General features: G+C 35.0%; 1 protein-coding gene across 16 annotated transcripts in view; it reads right to left on the bottom strand.

Moving 5' to 3' along the window:
* VPS13B (vacuolar protein sorting 13 homolog B) overlaps positions 1-15909 on the bottom strand; it is a 1000970-nt gene that overhangs the window by 623008 nt on the left and 362053 nt on the right. The gene's annotated exons all lie outside the window — the stretch shown is intronic.

Here is a 15909-nt window from a genome sequence, read left to right as displayed (position 1 = left end):
CTATAGGGTTGGTAATAAGCAACATGTGGTAACAAAACCAATTTAAGTACAGTAGAGATTGCTTATCACATTGGACAAGAAGACCATACTAATCAAGGTATATGTGCTCCACACTTTGTAAGACAGACCCCACCCCCACAATGTAAAATGGAACTCAATGTCACCCAATCAGAATATTTCCTCACTTGCTTTCATTCATCCTATTTGAGCTTCCCCTTTCCACTTCCTAGGGGAGCTCCATTCTATTTTCTGAATGGGATGTTGCCCAGTTCATGACTCACTCAATAAAACTGTGAGATCTTAAATTGCATGAAAAGTTATTCTTTTATCAGCTGGCCTGAATACCCTTGTACTTTAAATACAATTCTTTTAAATGCATCTTGGATTACTTCCTTAGAATTGAATCTTAGAAGTGGTATTATGAAGATAATAAATTATACAATATTGATTTCTGGTAAGTTTGTCCAAATTCATTCTCATACCAGACTTTTATGAAGTACTCATCTCATTATAAACTTGTCAGCTTTCAGTTTTATCACTTATTACATCTTTTCAATTTCAGGGATAAGAAAATTGTTCTTATTACTGTTTTAATATCCATTTTTTTATTGCTTGTGAGTTTCAATTTTTTCATGTGTTGATCACTTATATTTCTTACTTTTATGTCCTTTGGCCATTTTCCTCTAGTGTACTTGCATTTCTGTTTTTGTTATTATTTATCTTTGAGTTTTGCCAACTCTGCCATATTTTTGCAAATATTTTCATAGCAACTCAGTTTTCCACCTTTTAAGTGGAAGAACTTAGATGTTATTTTAATATTTGAAGAAAGGCTTCTTATAGTTTAAGAAATACGACATAAATCATTTAGTCCTCATAAGAAAAATATAATAGAATAAATTAATCACTAAAATAAAAATGTCAGCATCAAAAGAATCTTACTTCTTTGAGGTTTGGGAACAAGTCCTTGTTTATTACTATGTATATCCTCAATGACTAAAGCAACACTTAACATAAATAGGTGTTCAAATATTTGCTGTATGAATATTTTTGCCCAAAAAAGCTTTTCAATATGTTAGAACATGTTAATTACTTTATCAAAATAAAACTTTTTATTTACTTAATTTAATGAGAGCAAAACATTAAAAACCTTATTCTAGCAAGTTTCAGACAGTGACAAAGTAAAAGGCTTAAATGAACTCTGGTATGGTAAGACTCAAAAGTTGAACTCTATAAAATTAACCCAGAATTATTCAATGATCAAGACCTCCTTTGAACATGAGGAAACCATTGCTTCATCACTGCCCTCTGTCGGTATTAACACTTCCCTTTAATTTTCCCTTAAAGCTCAGAACCTTTGCTTCACAAAACTACTTCTGAACATCTCTATATTTAAACTACCCACAGCTAAAAATAGCCTAGCCACCTGGCATTTAATAAGGATTGCGTGGAAATTTTGTGCTTCAGTGTAAAGATCTGCATTATTTAGGGCACAGCCTTCCAGGTTATCTGAGTTTTGATTATAAGGGTTCCTGAACCTTTCATTGCCTTTAAACTATTTCACAAATTTTTAACTTACAGATAACTGATAGCAATGCGAAATAACCCTTGGGTACACAATGTATTTCTGTCTTATGGTAGAGAGTCAATGGACCTCCTTCACTGTGGAAGAAGTCAATTTTGTGTCCATTTCCAAATTTAGATCAGTAATCCTAAACCATACATTGTAAAAGTATTTTATTAATTCTCCTTTGAATTGGTTGTAACATCTGCCTAATTCCCTCATTAATAATGATTTAAATAAAATATTTAACACTTGTTCATTTTATATTTCAATGAGTCATGATTTTACTTTTTTTTTTTTTAAATATTCCTTAACAGGCTGAAGATTTCCTACACATTTTTTTTCCCACAGAACAATTTAGAACTAAAATGATGCAGGCTTGTAGACAACAGGGCTATATTCAAATGGCAAAAATAATTTCCTTTGGACAGTCCTATTTTTATTGAATATCTATCATGTACTCATCATGGTCTCAGGGGGAAGGAATCTCATGAACAGTTATTGTTGTTTGCAGTGTTATATGGTCAAAATGCTTTAGTGGTACTTGAAAAGAAGTTTAATTGGGAAGGTAAGGAAAAAGAAAGAGGGAGGAGAAAGGGCAAAAGTCAGAGGGTGGCAAAAATAAACAAAACAAACAAAAGAACCACAGAAAATGCTTAAACTCTCACACACTCATGTACAATTGACTCTCATGTATCTTTTTTTTTTTTTTTTTTAAAAGCAATGGTATACAGATGATATGCATGTATACTGAACTTACTAAAGATGAAAAGTTGTTGGTGGAATCAAGTTTCTCAAAATGAAGCTGTATCTTCTGGAGAAGATGGAACAATTGGAGGAGGGCAGCAGGTGGCAAAGATTGCTATAAATATCAACTATAAGTAGTCTCTAAATCAACTTCTCTAATTAACTCAGACCTCTCTTTTGGCCAGTATGAAACCTACTATAAGCCAACTTCAAAATATGGACCTACCACATGGTTATTTTTTTAGCTTAAATACAATTTAGGAGCTGTAAAAATAAAAGCTCACTTTGAAGATTTATATCATTTTCTAAAATATAAAATGAACAGAAGTAATAGTAGTAACAGTTTGAGCCACATAAAAATATACTTCAAACAAACTCCAAATCATTACTCATTTTATGATGACATTGACTTTCAATCCATTAAAACCTGAAATACAACTTGTATAATAATTTACCACTAACTAATGAAGCTACTATTTGTTTACTTTGAATTCAAATTTACCTTTACTACTTAAGCAGCAAAAAAATAAAATAAAATTTTGACCTTGTACAATAAATGAGGGAGCAACTAGTCACCCATAAGACTCAAGGCATTTCTCTCTCTGGCTTCCTTCCAGAATCCGAGACCTTTCAAACAAGCAAGCAAAGTAATTTCCTGTTGCTATTGAGACTGTTCCTGACTCCTACTATCATGGCTTCTAGCAGACATTTCAATCTAGAAGGTTAGATTGTGGAACTAGGCAGAGGATTTTACCTTACCTTCAGAACTAACTATATACCCACAGGTTTAGAGAGCAGCCTTGAGAAAAATTTAAAGTGGACATGGATCGGTTCAAATGTAGAGAACAAAGTAGGAAAGGCCTTAAAGGGGTAAACCTTAAAAGTGGGTGATTAAATGGTTAATATATGGAACCATTTCAGACAGAACAATATTTAAAATTTGCATTGCTTTACAGTTTACAATGTATTTATGAATATAGTATTTAATTTGATCGTCATAACAATCCTAGCAAGCAGATAAGAGTCTCTTCATTTTACATATAAGAAACTGATAGTCGGTGAGGTTGACTTGCTCAAAGTAATATGGTTTGCAATGGATGAAGTCAAACCCAAACTAAGCCTTTTTAGATATCATTCATTCATTCATTCATTCATACTGCCTTGGTTGTTTAGATGCCTATCTCCAAAAGCGTCTTCATAGTAGAGGCTTTGATGCATCATTATTCTTCTACACACAGAAAATTTGCAATAAATATTTGTTGGATGAATGAATAAGTGAATGATTACACTAAAAAAAAAAAGAGCAACAAAAATATGAGAATGATAAAGAAATACTGAAAAGTATTCCTGGCAATAAAGATGAATTTAGGAATCAACCAAATATAAAGTAACTTCATTATTTGAAAAAGAAAGAATATTTTAAATATATATCTGTTTAAATATATATTTGTAAATTCCCTTAATTACTATTCTAGATATAGAATAGGTTTACATTTCTTGCACTAAAAACCAATGAGTTCTGTTTCCACAACATATTGTTTAAATTTTTTCCAAAAGAATTATAATCAAGGTGTGTTTCACAAATATTTTATCAGATCTTTCATTGTGTGTATATGTATGTAAAAAATAGGGGAAAAAACCCACAGATTTTCTTAAGTAATCAGGAATTCAAAAATTCTTTCTCCTACAAATGCAACATTCTCAAAAGGCCAAGTCTAGGCAACTATTATAATCCTCTAGAAATTGTTTATATTATGATTAAAAATCACTTTGTTCCTATATTCCCACAACTAGTTCATATGGTAAAGAGATCAGTAGACCTACTTTTATGTGTAACATCTTTAACATTTGCTCCCCTTTCTGTGCTTGTGATTAAATGTAACATTTTGAAATCCCAAAGTTCTGAGAAAAACATAAATCCTTGTCTCACAGCTGCTGTTTGACTCTGAAAACACATGCATTTTCTTTTCAAGCATCTACCATCAAAACTCCCAAAGGGCTTGGACTGGAGAACACCTGCATCTCTTCATTTAGTTCCAATAACAGAGTCCAAACTCCAAAATTACAAAAATAGACGCTCTGTTCAACTGTAGTTACATTTTACTCCTAATTCCCGTGAACAAAAATGCCAGGAGCATGAAATCATTCAGGCAAGCTCTGTCATCAAGAGGATAAGATTTTTTGCACTAGAAGCCTAGTGGGAACATGATAGAAAACTGGCAACAATTACAGATAAAGTACATAGTAAAGTCCTGAGGGAAGAAAGAGGAAATGTAATAAGATGGACGGGTATAATTTTTACACATTTATGCCCAAACCACAAATGCGAATTGTCTTTAATTGCTATAATATATAAGCATTCTTATTCATGTGTCCTGTCAAAAATACTAAAAACATAACTTCATGGCAGTTCACTTAATTCTACATTGTGAGGGCAAAATCTGAAACATAAAATACATTCCCTATAAATTAAAATGTACAATGTAAGATATTGTCTCCAGATTTTAAACTCCTTAACAATTCATTATATTTTAACCAACCAGCTTTGAATGGTGAAATAAGAGAGAGCATGTGTTTGTTGGTATATATCTTCATCAAGAAAGAGAGAGACTAGAATTACAACGGTAATTTCCCCTTCCAATAGCAATGATTGAAAGTAGCCTATATTTAATGGTTAAAATATAAAAAGAATTTTTAATTTATGACAATCTAATAAAGTTAAAACTTTATACTTTTGAAATTTAGTATACAGAAGAATAAGAAGATTGGCTTAAATGGATGTCTTAATGTAAATAATATTTTGAGAGAGGTACTTGTTTTATATTATTTTGCTTGTTTGTTTGCTTGCTTGCATGGGAAGGGACTGGAATCGAACCTGGGTCTCTGGCATAGCAGGTAAGAATTCTGCCACTGAGCCACTGCTGTACCACCCTATAATATTTTAAAATAAAATTAAAATCACATAATTCTATTTTCTAATCTTAAGAGAAAAATGTTATGTCTAGTTTTGCATGTTAAAAGCAAAAACAGCATGTGTGAATGACGTGCACAAGTAGCTAGAGCCAAACTAGATACATTAAGAGATATTTTCTTTAATAATGGTACATCAAAATCTATTAGTTGAAATTTCACAGGAATAATTTTAAAGTTATCCATTAGGTTAAAAAGTAATGTAAATATATAAAATATGGAAACTGTTGTAAGAATAGTTCACATAAAAAGGTCTATGGTTTCCAGGGGCACACAAGCTCAAGTCAAATAACAACTAAAAAGAAGTCCACTAATGAATTTGGGAAATGTACTACATGCTATGTGGAGGGCTGTATTAAATTTTAGAGTACCATTTTAAGAGACATTTTCAAATATGTACTGGAAGTAATCAACATGGCAACAATGAATCTGAAGATAAATCATATGGAAGTGACCAAAACAAATTTATGATGTTTATTTAGCCTGGGGTATTCAACTAAAAAAAACTTACCGGAACATCTACCATATATAGGGGAGAAAAAGATGAATTGAGCTAGTACTGAAATTATAGCATTAAGAGGGAAATAAATAGAGTCATTAATTGAAACAGTGAATAATGGAACATAAAATACGGAATAAGAAGTTCAGTTTTAGATGTGTAAGGCACCATTAAAATATCCATTGGGAATGGTCAAGAGGTGGTTAAAATTTGAAGTTTGTATGTCAAAAGAAAATAAAAGAGAAATTTGATTGATGGCTGGATCAGGGGTGTGGATGAGATCATCCAAAAAGAAAGAGACCAAGAACATAATCATGGAAACAACCAATATTTAAGGCACAATGGAAAGAAAAGCCTTAGGTGGGGAACAAGATGGTTCAGGAAGGAGAACAAAGATACAACATTGTTCTGATATAAATAATTGTGAAGGGCCTAACATTTTACTCTATCACAGTTCCATAAATGCTGGTAGAAGACACAAGACTCCCGAGTCATAAACAAAGGACTTTATTATTCAGGAAACAGTAAGCAGCTTGAGAATTAACATATTTGCCTAAGTTCCATTTGCCTCAAAATCTCACAGAGATGATGATGCAGATGTGTCCGGACAGATGGTGCACTGTGTGAAAGGAGATGATCCCTGAGCTTGGGGTATCAAATCTTACACAATGATCAGTAAGCATGACCCCTTTTACTCTAGAAAAGAGTCACTATATCTATCTTCCAAGGCTGTTCACTATATAAACATCCTTGAAAAGATAATCCACCTCAAAAGCAGGCAGTGCCTCTATTCACAAGGTACACCAAAATTCAAATGAGAGTTGTCTCAACACTTGGAAGCCAAAAGAGAAAGATTTCAAGAGAAAAGATATGCTCGTAATTGTAAATGCCTGATCATTAAAGAGGATGATTACTGAGGGGGGTAGGGGTGGAGCGCTTCTTAGATAATAAGTTTTGTCAGATATACTTAAGAATGATACATTACTTATTCTCACTTAAAGACTAAAAATAGGTCAAGAAATATAAGTTAAAGTCCAATGAACAGAGGATCTAATAGTAATTAGAACTGCCTAACAAAGGAAAATACTGGTAGATGTTCTTTCCAATGGTACATATATACAGAAGGAGAAGTAAGAGGAAGAAGAAAAATGAGGAGTGAAAGGAGAGGGAAGTCAATATGTATTAAAAACTTAGATTTTTTTGTCAAATACATTCATACCCTTGACCATCTGTCAAATATTCATTCATTCATACAATCCATTCATTCAAGAAATACTTCTCCAGCAAAACTTTTATATCAGATAATGTTAGGCCCTGGAGATAAAATGATAAGCAATCAATGACTGACCCTGCACTCATAGAACTCACTGTCAAGTGGTACAGCCAGCATTCAAATCACACAGCTCTATAAATATCACTGTTATAAGTGCTATGAAAGAAAAATACAATGAACTATTAAAAAACACAACAGAGGAACTTCATCAAATTGGGAATTGGAATGTGTGGAGGAAGGGCAATATCAAGGAAAGTTCCCTTGAATTTAAGCTAAAATAAGCTAACAGAATGAACTGAAATTAAGCAGGTAAAAGAAAAAAGGGCAAGGATAGTTATGAGAATGTCAGAAAAGAAAAACAGTATATGCAAAAGCATAATTATAATTGAGAAATTGAAAGGACAGTTTCTACATCTTGTAAAGGGACTCCTAACACTGGCTAAGATATTGAAATGGATGGCCACTAAGTTCCTTCGATTCTAAGTATATAGTTACTTTGTGATCATTTTATTTTTCTAAATGGTAAACAACCAGAAGTTTATCTGCTCATTAATACCATGATTAACGAAGACAGAACATATTAGCAAGTAGAATCTGCTAAATAAAAATCATACGCAAAATACAGGATATGAGAAAGAGCCAAAGTCTATATTTAAAAGAAAAAGGAAGGAACACACCCAGAACATATTTAAAAATATTTTACATACATCAGTTCTAGTTATTGAGTTCTATGAAGGAGCCAGAGAAGCATTTGGTTTCTTTATTTAACCCTATAATAGCTATGTATATGAAAGCAATGGAAGTGTCATTAACTGGCTCCCCTATATAGTAACAATGACTTTAGAATGTGGCTGGCACACTGGATTCCCACAAGAGACTTGATCTCCCTTCATTGCAATCAGAGTCGATCAAGTGCAGAACATAGTCTAAGGGGGAAGAGGGGAATTTGCAAAGGGAGTTGCTGAGACTTCAAAGGCAAGGCAATGCTGTAATATCACGAAAGTTTGACTCCTGACAGTACTTAATATGAAATAAGGAAGAAGTTTCTGAGAGTTAAAGACTTTTAAGGCTGGGGCACAGAATGTTTAGCAATATGGATTCTAAAGGCTAGTCAAATTAAAAGACAAAATGTAATAGCCTAAGGCTGGGAAAATATAGTCAGAACCTTCAGGTTCTATTCAGACTCAGGCTTGCCTGCCATGAAAACATGGACAAGACATTTAACTTTTAGTCTTCTATTTCCTCTTCTGTAAAACACCAATAATTTTTTTCTACTCTGCCTAAAAAACTCTTCTGTAAACAAATAAAATAATTTATATGAAAGTGATTTTTTATTTTTATTAATTAAAGAAAAAAAAGAAATTAACACAACATTTAGAAATCATTCCATTCTACATATGCAATCAGTAATTCTTAACATCATCACATACATGCATGATCATCATTTCTTAGTACATTTGCATCGATATAAGAAAAGAACTAGCAAAACAACAGAAAAAGATATAGAATGTTAATATAGAGAAAAAAATAAAAATAATAATAGTAAAAAAAAGAAAAGTAAAAAGAAAAAAAAAGACACAAACAAACAAACGGACAAAAAAAAAAAACCTATAGCTCAGATGCAGCTTCATTCAGTGTTTTAACATGATTAATTTACAATTAGGTATTATTGTGCTGTCCATTTTTGAGTTGTTGTATCTAGTCCTGTTGCACAGTCTACATCCTTCAAGTCCAATTACCCATTATCTTACCCTGTTTCTAACTCCTGATGGTCTCTGTTACCAATGACATATTCCAAGTTTATTCTCGAATGTCGGTTCACATCAGTGGGACCATACAGTATTTGTCCTTGAGTTTTTGGCTAGTCTCACTCTGCATAATGTTCTCTAGGTCCATTCATGTTATTACATGCTTTATAAGTTTGTTCTGTATTAAAGATGCATAATATTCCATCGTATGTATATACCACAGTTTGTTTAGCCACTCGTCTGTTGATGGACATTTTGGCTGTTTCCATCTCTTTGCAATTGTAAATAACGCAGCTATAAACACTGGTGTGCAAATGTCCGTTTGTGTCTTTGCCCTTAAGTCCTCTGAGTAGATACCTAGCAATGGTATTGCTGGGTCGTATGGCAATTCTATATTCAGCTTTTTGAGGAACCGCCAAACTGCCTTCCACAGTGGTTGCACCATTTGACATTCCCACCAACAGTGGATAAGTGTGCCTCTTTCTCCACATCCTCTCCAGCACTTGTCATTTTCCGTTTTGTTGATAATGGCCATTCTGGTGGGTGTGAGATGATATCTCATAGTGGTTTTGATTTGCATTTCTCTAATGCCCAGGGACATCGAGCATCTATTCATGTGCCTTTTGGCCATTTGTATTTACTCTTCTGAGAGGTGTTTGTTCAAGTCTTTTTCCAATTTTGTAATTGGGTTGGCTGTCTTTTTGTTGTTGAGTTGGACAATCTCTTTATAAATTGTGGATACTAGACCTTTATCTGATATGTCATTTCCAAATACTGTCTCCCATTGTGTAGGCTGTCTTTCTACTTTTTTGATGAAGTTCTTTGATGCACAAAAGTGTTTAATTTTGAGGAGCTCCCATTTCTTTCTTTCTTTCTTCAGTGCTCTTGCTTTAGGTTTAAGGTCCATAAAACCGCCTGCAATTGCAAGTTTCATAAGATATCTTCCTACATTTTCCTCTAATTGTTTTATGGTCTTAGACCTAATGTTTAGATCTTTGATCCATTTTGAGTTAACTTTTGTATAGGGTGTGAGATACGGGTCTTCTTTCATTCTTTTGCATATGGATATCCAGTTCTCTAGGCACCATTTATTGAAGAGACTGTTCTGTCCCAGGTGAGTTGGCTTGACTGCCTTATCAAAGATCAAATGTCCATAGATGAGAGGGTCTATATCTGAGCACTCTATTCGATTGCATTGGTCGATATATCTATCTTTATGCCAATACCATGCTGTTTTGACCACTGTGGCGTCATAATATGCCTTAAAGTCAGGCAGCGCGAGACCTCCAGCTTCGTTTTTTTTCCTCAAGATGTTTTTAGCAATTCGGGGCACCCTGCCCTTCCAGATAAATTTGCTTTTTGGTTTTTCTATTTCTGAAAAATAAGTTGTTGGGATTTTGATTGGTATTGCATTGAATCTGTAAATCAATTTAGGTAGGATTGACATCTTAACTCTATTTAGTCTTCCAATCCATGAACACGGTATGCCCTTTCATCTATTTAGGTCTTCTGTGATTTCTTTTAACAGTTTTTTGTAGTTTTCTTTGTATAGGTTTTTTGTCTCTTAGTTAAATTTATTCCTAGGTATTTTATTCTTTTAGTTGTAATTGTAAATGGGATTCGTTTCTTGATTTCCCCCTCAGCTTGTTCATTACTAGTGTATAGAAACGCTACAGATTTTTGAATGTTCATCTTGTAACCTGCTACTTTGCTGTACTCATTTATTAGCTCAAGTAGTTTTGTTGTGGATTTTCCGGGTTTTCTATGTATAGTATCATATAATCTGCAAACAGTGATAGTTTTACTTCTTCCTTTCCAATTTTGATGACTTGTATTTCTTTTTCTTGCCTAATTGCTCTGGCTAGAACCTCCAACACAATGTTGAATAATAGTGGTGATAGTGGACATCCTGTCTTGTTCCTGATCTTAGGGGGAAAGTTTTCAATTTTTCCCCATTGAGGATGATATTAGCTGTGGGTTTTTCATATATTCCCTCTATCATTTTAAGGAAGTTCCCTTGTATTCCTATCCTTTGAAGTGTTTTCAACAGGAAAGGATGTTGAATCTCGTCAAATGCCTTCTCTGCATCAATTGAGATGATCATGTGATTTTTCTGCTTTGATTTGTTGATATGGTGTATTACATTAATTGATTTTCTTATGTGAACCATCCTTGCATACCTGGGATGAATCCTACTTGGTCATGATGTATAATTCTTTTAATGTGTTGTTGAATTCGATTTGCTAGAATTTTGTTGAAGATTTTTGCATCTATATTCATTAGAGAGATTGGTCTGTAGTTTTCTTTTTTTGTAATATCTTTGCCTGGTTTTGGTATGAGGGTGATGTTGGCTTCATAGAATGAATTAGGTAGCTTTCCTCCACTTTGATTTTTTTGAAGAGTTTGAGGAGAGTTGGTACTAATTTTTTCTGGAATGTTTGATAGAATTCACATGTGAAGCCGTCTGGTCCTGGACTTTTCTTTTTAGGAAGTTTTTGAATGACTGATTCAATTTTTTTACTTGTGATTGGTTTGTTGAGGTCATCTATTTCTTCTTCAGTCAAAGTTGGTTGTTCATGTCTTTCCAGGAACCCATCCATTTCATCTAAATTGTTGTATTTATTAGCATAAAGTTGTTCATAGTATCCTGTTATTACCTCCTTTATTTCTGTGAGGTCAGTGGATATGTCTCCTCTTCCATTTCTGATCTTATTTATTTGCATCCTCTCTCTTCCTCTTTTTGTCAATCTTGCTAAGGGCCCATTAATCTTATTGATTTTGTCATAGAACCAACTTCTGGTCTTATTGATTTTCTCTATTGTTTTCATGTTTTCAATTTCATTTATTTCTGCTCTAATCTTTGTTATTTCTTGCCTTTTTCTTGCTTTGGGATTAGTTTGCTGTTCTTTCTCCAGTTCTTCCAAGTGGACAGTTAATTCCTGCATTTTTGCCTTTTCTTCTTTTCTGATATAGGCATTTAGGGCAATAAATTTCTCTCTTAGCATTGCCTTTGCTGCGTCCCATAGGTTTTGATATGTTGTGTTTTCGTTTTCATTCACCTCGAGGTATTTACTAATTTCTCTTGCAATTTCTTCTTTGACACACTGGTTGTTTAAGAGTGTGTTGTTGAGCCTCCACGTATTTGTGAATTTTCTGGCACTCCATCTATTATTGATTTCCAACTTCATTCCTTTATGATCCGAGAAAGTGTTGTGCATGATTTCAACCTTTTTAAATTTGTTAAGACTTGCTTTGAGACCCAGCATATGGTCTATTTTTGAGATGATCCATGAGCACTTGAGAAAAAGGTGTATCCTGCTGTTGTGGGATGTAATGTCCTATAAATGTCTGTTAAGTCTAGCTCATTTATAGTAATATTCAGATTCTCTATTTCTTTATTGATCCTCTGTCTAGATGTTCTGTCCATTGATGAGAGTGGTGAATTGAAGTCTCCAACTATTATGGTAGATGTGTCTATTTCCCTTTTCAGTGTTTGCAGTGTATTCCTCACGTATTTTGGGGCATTCTGGTTCGGTGCATAAATATTTATGATTGTTATGTCTTCTTAATTGTTCCTTTTATTAGTAGGTAATGTCCTTCTTTGTCTCTTTTAACTGCTTTACATTTGAAGTCTAATTTGTTGGATATTAGTATAGCCACTCCTGCTCTTTTCTGGTTGTTATTTGCATGAAATATCTTTTCCCAACCTTTCACTTTCAACCTATGTTTATCTTTGGGTCTAAGATGTGTTTCCTGTAGACAGCATATAGAAGGATCCTGTTTTTTAATCCATTCTGCCAGTCTATGTCTTTTGATTGGGGAATTCAGTCCATTAACATTTAGTGTTATTACTGTTTCGATAATACTTTCCTCTACCATTTTGCCTTTTGTATTATACATATCATATCTGATTTTCCTTCTTTCTACCCTCTGCTCCATACCTCTCTCTTCTGTCTTTTCAGTTCTGACTCTAGTGCTCCCTTTAGTATTTCTTGCAGAGCTGGTCTCTTGGTCACAAATTCTCTCAGTGACTTTTTGTCTGAAAATGTTTTAATTTCTCCCTCATTTTTGAAGGACAATTTTGCTGGATATAGAAGTCTTGGTTGTCAGTTTTTCTCTTTTAGTAATTTAAATATATCATCCCACTGTCTTCTAGCTTCCATGGTTTCTGCTGAGAAATCTACGCATATCTTATTGGGTTTCCCTTGTATGTGATGGATTGTTTTTCTCTTGCTGCTTTCAAGATTCTTTCTCTTTGACCTCTGACATTCCAACTAGTAAGTGTCTTGGAGAACGCCTATTTGGGTCTATTCTCTTTGGGGTGCGCTGCACTTCTTGGATCTGTAATTTTAGGTCTTTCATAGGAGTTGGGAAATTTTCAGTGATCATTTCTTCCGTTACTTTTTCTTCTCCTTTTCCCTTCTCTTCTCCTTCTGGGACACCCACAACATGTATATTTGTGCGGTTTATATTGTCCTTCAGTTCCCTGATCCCATGTTCAAATTTTTCCATTTTTTTCCCTATAGTTTCTGTTATCTTTTTCGAATTCAGATGTTCCATCCTCCAATTCACTAATTCTAGCTTTTGTCTCTTTAAATCTACCATTGTAGGTATTCATTGTTTTTTCCAGCTTTTCTACTTTGTCCTTCACTCCCATAAGTTCTGTGATTTGTTTTTTCAGTTTTTCTATTTCTTCTTTTTGTTCAGCCCATGTCTTCTTCATGTCCTCCCTCAATTTATCGATTTGGTTTTTGACGAGGTTTTCCAGTGTTCGTATATTCAGCATTAGTTGTCTCAGCTCCTGTATCTCGTTTGAACTATTGGTTTGTTCCTCTGACTGGGCCATATTTTCAATTTTCTGAGCGTGATCTGTTATCTTCTGCTGGCGTCTGGGCATTTAATCAGATTTCCCTGGGTGTGAGACCCAGCAGGTTGAAAGATTTTTCTGTGAAATCTCAGGGCTCTGTTTTTCTTATCCTGCCCAGTAGGTGGCGTTCGTGGCGCTCATCTGTCTGCGGGTCCCACCAGTAAAAGATGCTGTGGCTCCTTTAACTTCGGAAAACTTTCGCTGTGGGGTGGGGGTCGCCAGCCGAAGCGGCTTGGGGGAGTGCCAATCCGAATCTCCCAGCCGGCCCGGGGATCCGCGTGCGGGGACGGTCGCCGGCCTCTGCGGCTTGGGGGAGCGCCTGTCCAAATTTCCCAGCCGGCCCGGAGCGCCAAGCGTGGCGGGGGGGCGCCAGCCGCCGTGACTTGGGGGAGTGCCTATCCACAGTTCCGAGCCGGACCGGGAAGCCACATGTTTGGAAGGGACCCGTCGCCATTCTCCGCAGCTTGGGAATCTCCAATCCAATTCTCCCAGCTGGTCTGGGGGGTCATGTGTGGAGGGGGGGGGGCGCCAGCCGCCGCAGCTTGAGGGGACCGCCTGTCCAATTCTCCCAGCCGGCCCGGGAAGGAGGGAGGGAGGGACTCCGGCCGCCTGCCGCCCTGGCCCGGGGAAGCCCGCGCCCCTCAGCAATCTCACCGGAGCGGGTTCTCCCAGCCAGTCAGCCGTTACAGAATGGGGTACGCTGTCTTCTTGGTCTCTGTCATGGCTCCGGGAGCTGTTCTGTATCGTTTCTACTTCCCTAGTAGTTGTTCTGGAGGAAGAACTAAGACACACGCATCTTACTATGCCGCCCATCTTCTCCGGAAGTCCATGAAAGTGATTTTTAAATTGTAAATACTATTTTACAATGGGTCTGTAATATTAATATTCCTTCAGTCATCTTAATTCTTAATTTCCATTAATAAAGCTGACTATTCTCTCATGCTCTAAACTCACATCTAAAGACTTTGTCTCTTCATCCTAATGAAGCTCTTCTCAAAATTCACTTTCTGACTGACTTTTATATAAACATCCAGAAAATTCACTGGCTCTCAATTTTAATACTTATCTCCTTCAAGTTGGGAATACACGCATAGTGGCAGTTGTTTTCCACAGGTAAGCCATGATTTTCAGAAGGCAATCCGAATGATCACCACACTCCTCTAAAATTACACAACTAGCCTCTTTAAGTCATTTAACTGGTCACTTAATATTCTGCATTCAAATACCTCTCATTCATATTCTATAAATCCTTGGGAAAAGTTCCTTAATAACCTCACCTAAATATCATTGTTTCTGAAAAACAAAGCCAGCAGGGATTACTTGTACTTCCCTTTAATTAATTGTTCCATCTTGAAGGGTTTAACTACCCAGTACTTTTTTAAAAAAAGAAAAAAATGAAAGACGCATGTTTCTGTGTCATTTCTGTAATCTCAAAAAAATCAAAGTAACTATAATCATCATTTGCTTGCTCATTAATTCACCAAATATTTATTGATTGCCCATTATGAGCTGGAATTGTTCTAAGCACTGTGGATACAGCAGTGGAAAAAAACAACACCAGCACCTAAGTTCCTACCCAAATGAAGAATAAAATTCAACAGCAGGAAAAAATTATCAACAATATAAACTAGTAACATATAAGTATGGCAAACTGTGATAAGTGCTAAGAAAACATAAAAAGAGTAGGGAAATAAGCATAATGAAGTGTGCATATGTCTGGGATATGTGAGAGAGATAGAAACAGAAACAGAGAGAAAAATTTTAGATAGGGTGGCGAGAAAGTACTTGCTGAGAAACTGATATTTCACTGAAGTCTTGGAGGAATGTTAATAAATTATTTCTTCATTCAAGATTTCTTTATTTGTGATTTGTCTACCTCTTCAGTCACATACACACACATATACCTCTTTAAATCCTGTTACATGAACATAGATTAATCAGTTATTTTTAAACTGGCTTTAAGAAGCTAAAGCTTATGAGATCTCTACACCAAATCATAAATACTTAAGCCATGAATGTGGGTGGCAGTTCCTAGATGGACGGAAAATTTTAAATTTAAAAATGCCCTAAATAAAGTAAGTGGATGTAGTTTAAGTAAGAACATATTACATTTTAGGATAAAAACATACCCAAAGGAATATTTTCAAAAGCATCAAATGCATGACCACACTAAAATTTTATGCACAAATCCATAAACATATCACTAAATACATAACTAATATCCAAGATATGGTGAATTTCCTT

Source organism: Tamandua tetradactyla, chromosome 6 (genome assembly GCF_023851605.1).
Source record: "Tamandua tetradactyla isolate mTamTet1 chromosome 6, mTamTet1.pri, whole genome shotgun sequence".
In the NCBI taxonomy this organism is placed as follows: domain Eukaryota; kingdom Metazoa; phylum Chordata; class Mammalia; order Pilosa; family Myrmecophagidae; genus Tamandua; species Tamandua tetradactyla.
The sequence above is the reverse complement of the archived record's forward strand: the minus strand, read 5'-3'. Positions and strand labels throughout refer to the sequence as shown.